Source organism: Mytilus edulis, chromosome 6 (genome assembly GCF_963676685.1).
Source record: "Mytilus edulis chromosome 6, xbMytEdul2.2, whole genome shotgun sequence".
NCBI lineage: Eukaryota > Metazoa > Mollusca > Bivalvia > Mytilida > Mytilidae > Mytilus > Mytilus edulis.
Genome location: NC_092349.1, coordinates 6156139 through 6165649, shown reverse-complemented (window position 1 = coordinate 6165649; position 9511 = coordinate 6156139).

Genomic DNA, 9511 nt, shown 5'->3' with positions numbered 1-9511 from the left:
GAGCAGGATCTGCTTACCCTTCCGGAGCATCTGTGATGACCCCAAGTTTGTGGTGGGGTTCGTGTTGCTAAGTCTTTAGTTTTCTATGATGTGTTCTTTGTACTATTATTTGTCTGTTGGCTTTTTATTTTTAGCAATGGCGTTGTTAGTTTATTTTCTATCTATGAGATTGACTCTCCCTCTGGTATCTTTCGTGACGGTCTCTCTGTAAACAGCGGTTTACTACTGTTGCCTTTATTTACAAAGGTATACATAATATTATCTGTCCAAACTTCAAACCATCGTAGTGTAGGAAGTAAAAAATAAGTACTCGTCGTACATCTATTTCGAATCTTACATAGACATAAACGCTGAGTGCATAGATTTGAAAATCAACAGAAAAGACGCATCGCTTCATGAGTACATGTAACAAAGTGCCATTCATTTATGATTCCAACAAAAAAGAAGAAAGAAAAAAGAATAGAAATTATTCAAAAATTAAACTAAAAATGTACAGATGAAATTACGACAACAACAAAAAACACATTAGATTTATTACGGATAAGTAATTTGAGTTTTAACAACACCATCACGAGATAAATAGTCATAAACAGTTGTATCATGTGACACACGGACTTCCTTGTTTGATTACTTTGTTTATGGTACAAAAATGTAAAGACATTGCTTAATATCTTTATGATATTTACAAACACTGATAACTGAAAAATGTCAATTATAATGATGCTTTTAATTAAATCTCCAAAAACCAAGTTTGGGGAGATATTGATTTTGCTCAGTTCTTCTTAAAAATATTCTTTTTCCGCCGCTTTCTCAAATTTGAACTTGTCTGTAGCATTTCTCGAAAATCGCTTGCCAGATTTACTTACGATTCCATAATATGTGTAGTGGTGCCATCAGGGTTTTGTTTGTGCACACGGGTTTATAAAGGGGTACTTTAAGAGGCGAACAGAAAGGATGGGTTTACGATAGAACCCTATGGTACTTTTAAACTTTTAATTTTCAAATGATTATAACATTAGAACAGATAGGGATAGACAAATAGGGTCTTCAGTAAAGTCCATGGGAACATATGGTCTACATCAGGTCAAAAGGTCATTGTGAAATTATGACCTTGACCTTTGATCTTGAACAGGGTTTTTTCAATTTATACAAATAAAAATAAAAACATTTAAATTGAATGAATGATAGGGAAAATCCTTAATGGTTTATGTTTATGGAGAATTTGTTTGGAAGACATTATTATATCATCATGTTACAATCATTGATTGATCTAAAGTGAAAGTGAAATGTGCTGTGACAAGGCTTTATGAAGATAGAAGATGGGGCATCAAAACGTTCACATAATTTGTTGACATGCTGAATATTTGTCAGAAAAATATGTGTATATGGGAAAAGTTACAAGCTTAATAAAACATCACTTGCACTATGATTTCTAATTAACAAGAATGAGCAGACACCAAGATTCGAAAACTAGATAACATTTGATGACAAAATCACTTACTAACTTTAAAAGAAAGTGTATCAGTCAACTACAACAACTAGCTTGCTTTAAACAAAAATGAATGGAGTATGATTGTCAATATGTCAACTATGTACTAAAGATCAAAGGAAACATGCGTTTAGAGTAGTAAGTCCTCGTTTCGGCAAAACAAAAAGAGCTATCAAATTCTCCGGATGACAAAGTATGAATCAGTTCAAGTAATAAAAACTGTGTATGCTTAAAATGTAAACAGAAAAAACTAAATGAAACTGCAACCAAAACAAATTACCAGCCTATAGCCTCCTGTTGACTTATATTACTTTTCCCTATTCACACTAGCATATCAAAGACGACACAATTTGCCTTTAATTTGCTCAATGTTAACAGCAATCGTAACATTTTCTTTTGAAAAGATATGAAGTTTATTGGATCACCTCCTGTCTCAATTGAAATAAGATATAGAAGATATGGTTTGATTGTCAATGCGACAAATAACCAACAAACCATAATTTAATTTTGGAAGTAACGCGTCTTCTGTTTGGCTTACGTTATTTTGTTATCAGCCCATTTTTTTTCTCTGTCTATTCGAAATAACATAAAAAATGTGGTGCACACTGTAAAATAACCCGCTACTATAAATTTTCGTTTTATTAAATATATATACATAATATATCATGGGTAAGGTAAATAACCGTTATCACCAAAAGGATTTACAATTAGACATAAATATTCGCAACAAATAAAATAAAGCTGTGCTAATTCAACGCTTTATTAATGCAAGTAAAGGGTATTTCGTGATTAAGAATACAAATCTTTTCGTATTATTTAAAATTCAATCTAATTGCATCAAACACGAATATAAAAACAAACGTGTCGATCCATATCAACCGAATGGGAAATTGTACTTAAAACTATGAATTTCTGTTTATTCAGTGTAACAAATTATTTCCTTTCAGAACAGTAGGTCGGTCTTCTATTTTACAGAAATAACATAATAAATGTGGTGCACACTGTTAAATAACCCGCTACGCGGGTTATTCAGTGTGCACCATATTTTTTATGTTATTTCTTCATAGACATAAAAAATATTACAGTCATTCCTTAACTTTACATATTATTGTCACTTGTACGGATTTGATGACCTTAATCAATTCAATACTAGGTAACATCTGGTCAGATGTGTTATTATTTCCGTTTATCATTCGAACGTTGCAAATAATGTTTCATAATTTAGTTTATGACGCTTGTACCTACCAACATATGTGAAAGTATATTTTTTCAACATTTGTATCTTTACTATAATAATATTATTATCTAAATGATGATAATAAAAAGGGCTGTAAAATGGTTTTAAATAAAATTCAGTGTGTAATGATAGTATATTCATCCATATTATTGTTTTGATTAACTTGGTATATAAAAAATTATCTGACGATTTTTTTTCTAACATTATTTGACAAACATTGTCTTTATACATTGACTATACTTCTAATGAAATCTCGACTGACATCATTACACTATACAGGCTTAAGTTAGTGTGAAAATTGTACAGTGACCTTACACAATATATCTTACATTGCCATGTAGAGCGGAGGGTTATAAGAAACCGATCTTCGTGTCACCACTAGACTCGAAAGTTACGATCGAATAACAATGTTCTTAAAGTCCTATAAAGTTCCAAACTGTCGTAGATTTATGACCAATATATCCGAAACGAGTTGCAACAGATAGCATATGTATATGGCTGATATGTTCAGATTCTAGGGTAGAATCTCTTTTGTTTTTCGAAAAAAAAATTGTAAACAGTATTTTTTTTTTTCATCATCCTTTTACTGAAGATCTGACTTCTGAGTCTTTGGTACTATCGGGAAGGAAACCTTGACAGTACCAGCCACGCCAAAGTTGAAGTTAAATTCCTATAAAAGGTACCAGTAATACATTTGTCTACTCAATAAGTCTTAAAAACTCACCAGTGACGATTGGGTAGAATAAAAAAATATGTTTATGTTTTGATACTTATAATTATTTGACGTTTAATTTGTTGCAATTGTTAGTGGTTGTTTTCGCAAATGTACAGATATATTTAAAGATGTGCTCATTGCGTTACATAACATTGTTCTGTTTTGCAAGGAATTGTTCCCGGAAAAACATAATATTTGCGGAAAATACAAACAATTTCCACTGAAACTTACACATTCAACGAATAATTTCAATACAATCACGATTGCAAATACCCTTATGTGTACTTACACTAACTTAATCGTGGCCTTTGTTTTAATTGCATATCAACATTTTTCATTTCGATGTTGTTTACTAACTCACAGAATGACAATTAATCAAAAATACCAGTCGATATTTTTAAAGGTTTTCTTGTATATTGATATACCTTAAGTTAAAGACATATCATAAATTTAAATAGTTCGTTTCTACAATCCGAAACTGCTACTCCAATTATCTTAATTTCAAGGGCATTTATGCAAACATGTTTAAAAGTGAATTAACCTTGAAATAAAGTCGTTCGACGAGATTTATTAACGATCACGTCTCGTTTACGAGTTTAAAAACAATTTAAAAATTTGTTAGTTCGTAGTAGGGTATAATTGTCGATTACCTGTGCATTGATTAGACTATTTGTGCGTTTTTGATTTGAATTCTAAATTTGGGTAGAGTGATAAACCTCCATCACATCATAATATCGTTGACCTGCAGAAGTAAAGAGGTATGTAATTAGAATCAATAACACATCATTATCCCCTTCGCTTGCCTTGTTTATAGGGCAGTAATTGTAAAGAAATCAATACATGTTTTTACTTCACCTCTGAAATTATAGCTACTAAATTCAAGGACATATTCAGTTGTCAGGTTGGTACATATGTTATAGGTGTAATACCACCATTTATTTCCCCATTTAGTCTTTGTTAAATTTCCACTTTAAAAAAAAAACGTGTAAAATTTATCTTTGTTTCAAATAAAGAAAACTTGGCATGAGCAAATTTTTATCCTGTCCAGTACTATAGAAAGATAATTCATACAACATTTCATTGCATATCAGAAAATAACCATCTCTGGAAGTTACGAATCAAATTTCTCCCCTTATTTTATCTGTGTATAAGATTTAGTCACCATGTAACCTCAAGGTTACAAATATTCTATAGAAATCCCAAATAAAAAAATAATGGTGCTTTGAAATACCCAAGACCTATGTTTATGAAACAGAAATCGTTTACTGCAATAAAATATAGGATTAATTACCTACCACTGTCAAATTCAAGGGAATATTTTTTTCGACCTACTAGTATTTTCGTATACAACCGGATGGGACGTACCATGATTTGGTGGTATTACACCGAAAGAAGACATTATTGTTTAATAAACTGAATGTGGCTTTTTTCCTATGTAATATTTGTTATTTTAAGTATTTCTGTCAAGTTTTGTCATAATCAGTTCAATAGTTTGAGAAAATCTAGTATTATAATGAAAGACGATATCTACAGCGATTCGAGCAAAATTTCTTCGACAAATCCAAACCAAACTGGATCAAGATAGAATTAAGTGTCACTGTGGACCAATAAATGATCAAATATTTATCTTATCTGCCTACAAACAATTGAATATGATACTCAAGATTATTTAAGGAAGATAAATACCACCAATGGGAACTCTGTGTCTTTTTTATAGGGTCTCTTTTGGTCATTTTATACCTCTCATTTCCTCAAAATTTCAACTTTTTTCAGGCCAATAACTTTAAATAAGTAAAAATAATTGGGTAACTTTCACCAATTTATGATAGAAATATTATCAGAAATGAGTAATTAAAGTATTTAGTAGAATGAACAATCCATATACAAGTTTACTGTCTCCAAGGAGGTTTCAATAAGTCCTTACGTCAAAATTAAATTTACGCAGCGTTCCAGGCTTTTCTTTTAGTGAATAATTTGTCGTTACAGCAATACAAATAATTTTATTAACTTATTAATATATATTTATTTAAGTATTTCCTGGAAAATGTTCTATGATAGCAGAATATAAGAAATAAGAAGAAAAAGCCCCCCCACCCAAAAAAAAAAAAAAAAAAAAAAACCTAAACAACAACATTAATATTCATGGAATAGTCCTATTTCAAGTAAATTTTTTCTCATCAATGTTTTGTGGACTCAATCCACTCAGAATACTAGATTTTCTGTAATATTTCATTTCAATCACATGAAATTTTAATACACGAGATTACTCACAAGGTCAATGGTATGAAAATACGGATTTTTTTTGTTATTAAAATTTGCTGTTTCAAAATGATAGAAATTATTATTAATTGAGGAATGTATCTCCCTAATGCAAAGCTCTCATCCCTTCCACGGATTTGGCTATACTTTTTGGACCTTTTGGATTATAGCTCTTCATCTTTTATATAAGCTTTGGATTTCAATTATTTTGGCCACGAGCATCACTGAAGAGACATGTATTGTCGAAATGCGCATCTGGTGCAAGAAAATTGGTACCGTTAATTTTATTAATTTTATTAAGTGTAATACCACCATTGATTTCCCCCTATTAGTCTTTGTTGCTCTTTTAAAAAAAAATGTGTATAATTTATCTTTGTTTCAAATAAAGAAATACTTAGCATAAGTAAAGTTTTACCCTGTCCAGTACTATAGAAAAAAAAATCACATACAATTTCATTGCATATAAGACAATACCTAACACTGGAAGTTAACCAATCAAATTCTCCCCTTATTTTATCTCAAGATTACAAAATATTCTATAGAAATCCCTAATAAAAAATGGTGCTTTGAAATACTCAAGTCATATGTTTATGACACAGAAAACCTTAACTATAATGAAATGAAGGATTAACCGAATGTGACGTACCATGATTTGGTGGTATTACACCTTATATATAATGCATATTAGTGGGGTTTTCGTGTTGTATAACTCTCCGGGCAGTATCCGGTTTGGTCAAATAGAAGACCGACCTATTATATTGCTCTGAAAGGAAATAATTTGTAACACTGAATGAACAGAAGTTCATAGTTTTAAGTACAATTTCCAATTAGGTTGATATGGATCAACACGTTTGTTTTTATATTCGTTTTTGATGCAATTAGATTGAATTTTAAATAATACGAAAAGATTTGTATTCTTAATCACGAAATGCCCTTTACTTGCATTAATAAAGCGTTGAATTAGCACGACTTTATTTTATTTGTTGCGAATATCTATGTCTAATTGATAGCGTATGTAGTTGTTTCTCAGTAAATCTTTCAAAGAGGATTTGCGGTTACAACATTAACAGTATACCCACAATTAGAAATACACCTGAGTACTATCAAATGAATAAAATGTTTTAATGAATAGTACAGCAATTTTCTTTTAAATAAAGGGGAATCTTGACATTCCAATTGTCACTTTATTCTTTTAAAAGAAAAACCTTTCGTTCTGAACTAAAATAACTGCACAATAGGTATAAACTTATACTAAATTGTCTCTGTGTGCATATTCCCTCGGATAAATTATGTGGGAATCTCAGAAAATCTTTGACAAAAAGAGAAGTATATTCCAGACTATGCTTTAAAAACTAGTCTTTTAATGATTTGACAAAGTGTCATCAAAGATAGCAAGCTTAATTATAACATGCTTTTGCTTTATAAGCATTTCGTATGCATTCACCTTGTTATGTTATAATTAACATTATCATGACAATCTACGTGTATCTATGATCATACATATTTTCATTACAATGCACTTGACTTGAAATGTTGGGATAAATTCTTTTGTGTGATAACGGTTATTTACTTTACCCATGACATGTTATGTATATGTATTTAATAAAACAACAAATTATAGTTTCATGTTGACATTACTTATGATAAGTTGGCTTCAGTGATTTCTTTATGATGGACAACCATATAAGGGTTCAATAAAACTGTGTACATTTATTTACAAATCATAAATTGCGAACGCTCTATCGTTTTATTCAAATAAAACTTAGATTTTTGTATCACAAAATGTGTCAATAACGATTTTATAGCCCCTTTTCCAATATTGATTGCACAATTTAATAGAAAAGATATACTGAGTGAAATCATGACCAAATATGATAAATTTACATGAACCATAAACAAACTAAAAGTTTCCTAACGAGTGAGATATGAACATTAGATAATCTCCCATTATAAAAACTTTGTTGAAATTATTTCTCTGAAGATAATATATTCAGTAAAGTAAACATGGTAGTGGGCCTGGCTATTCACAATATCTGCCTACATGGAAAGGATTGTGCATTTGCGACCGTCAAATCTACAATTGTCGGTGGCAACTCTTCAACTACAGTACTGTTATTCCTTAAGTATATTCTCCGGTACTGACATGATTTATAACAAACCTTTTTACAATTGTCCGTTTATAAATCTAGAAAATATGAAGGAACAAAGATTTACACTCCCTCATGCAAAGTTGACCTTAGATGAATTTGGCTATTTGTTTTAGGTATTTTTGTCACCATCTTATGGTGTTTATATATCTCAACTTGTTCAATTCGTTTGTGTATGTAACAACGTATTTGATTTCAACGAAAGCAATCATTGTTTTACTGAATAATTACTACACCAGGATTTTCGATATCACAAACTAGTCAAAACATTTACTAAATTTTATCATCGGTACAATCATTCGTTAGCTCCTTTTAAAATTGTTACAAACATATTTGCATTCCTAATCTTACAGTATTAATATTTTAACAGATCCTCATATTATCTCTTTCTAAGTTAAACTGTTCGGTTTTGACCGGGTTATTTCATAAAAATATAATACTTATAATGAACGTCGTCTCAGAGACAAACAGGCTAAAGAATGTTGGTCTTCAAATGTAATAGTATAGATGTATTACATGAAATTGATAAAATTGATTTATATGTTTTTTATTACTAAATGGCTAGTTTTTATCATAAGACTTATGTACATAACCATGTCTCTGAAATAAGATCTTTAAATTTTCCAAATTTCCAGACAACTATTCGACGACATGTTTTACGTATGCAGTCACCTCAAAGCGACCTTTTTCGTAAACATCCGCTGATCGCAATACGTAAGTGCGAAGGGAAACCAAATTTTCATACAGTCAACAAACGTAAGCATCGATCTTTCATCAAAATATACTGTATATCATTTTTCATATTATATACGTACTTACCTCAATATCCATGCTTCAAAAGTGATTGTTTACAAAGGTGACAATTGGTAAACTTCGGCTTGAAAACACGACCATTGATTAGCTGTCATATTTTCAAATTAAAACTGACCGTGTGAATTTTTTTATGACGATTAAACGATGGATGAGAAAATAATATAAATTCGTATACAGAAGGCTAAGCTTAGGATATATGTTTGCATTGGTTCCAGAATTGGATTAACATTAATTCTATAAGTCACTCGTTTCATAAAGACTTTAAGTCGGATTGAAGAAATACCGACTAAAAATAAAAATTAAAATATTTATTCTTACAAATTTAAACGTATAAATTTCACCCAAGTGTTATAAATAACGGTGATCACAGCAGGAGGTTATTGTTTATGCTCTGGAAGAGTGCTCAGAACAACAAAGGATTCCATATACAAACATGTATAATCCTGGTTTTGGTTGAACCGTTTCCTGTGTAAAGTTTTCAGTGAGTTCTGTACTGTACAGGTATTTTCCTCCGTTATACATAGGATTACTCTCACTTAAGATATATAGGTTTGTCGCTTAAAAATATATTTACAATGATATTTACAATGTGTGGCGTGGTACTTAAGTTTAAAAACTTTGAATACAGGTGAGACTTTGGATTTGAAATAGAACAAGTATTTAACAGTCTGTGCTATTTCTATCATTTATATATCTACCTGGGTTGATAATTAGTGTTTCAAACCATTATGAGTAAGGTTGCTTATTGTCAAGTTTTGTCAAATAACGTTCGGGTACCAGTACAAGAATTTGACAGCTAGAGGGCGCAGCATTATCCGTATTGGTTGTTGTTTACTTTGTAAGGCATTTTT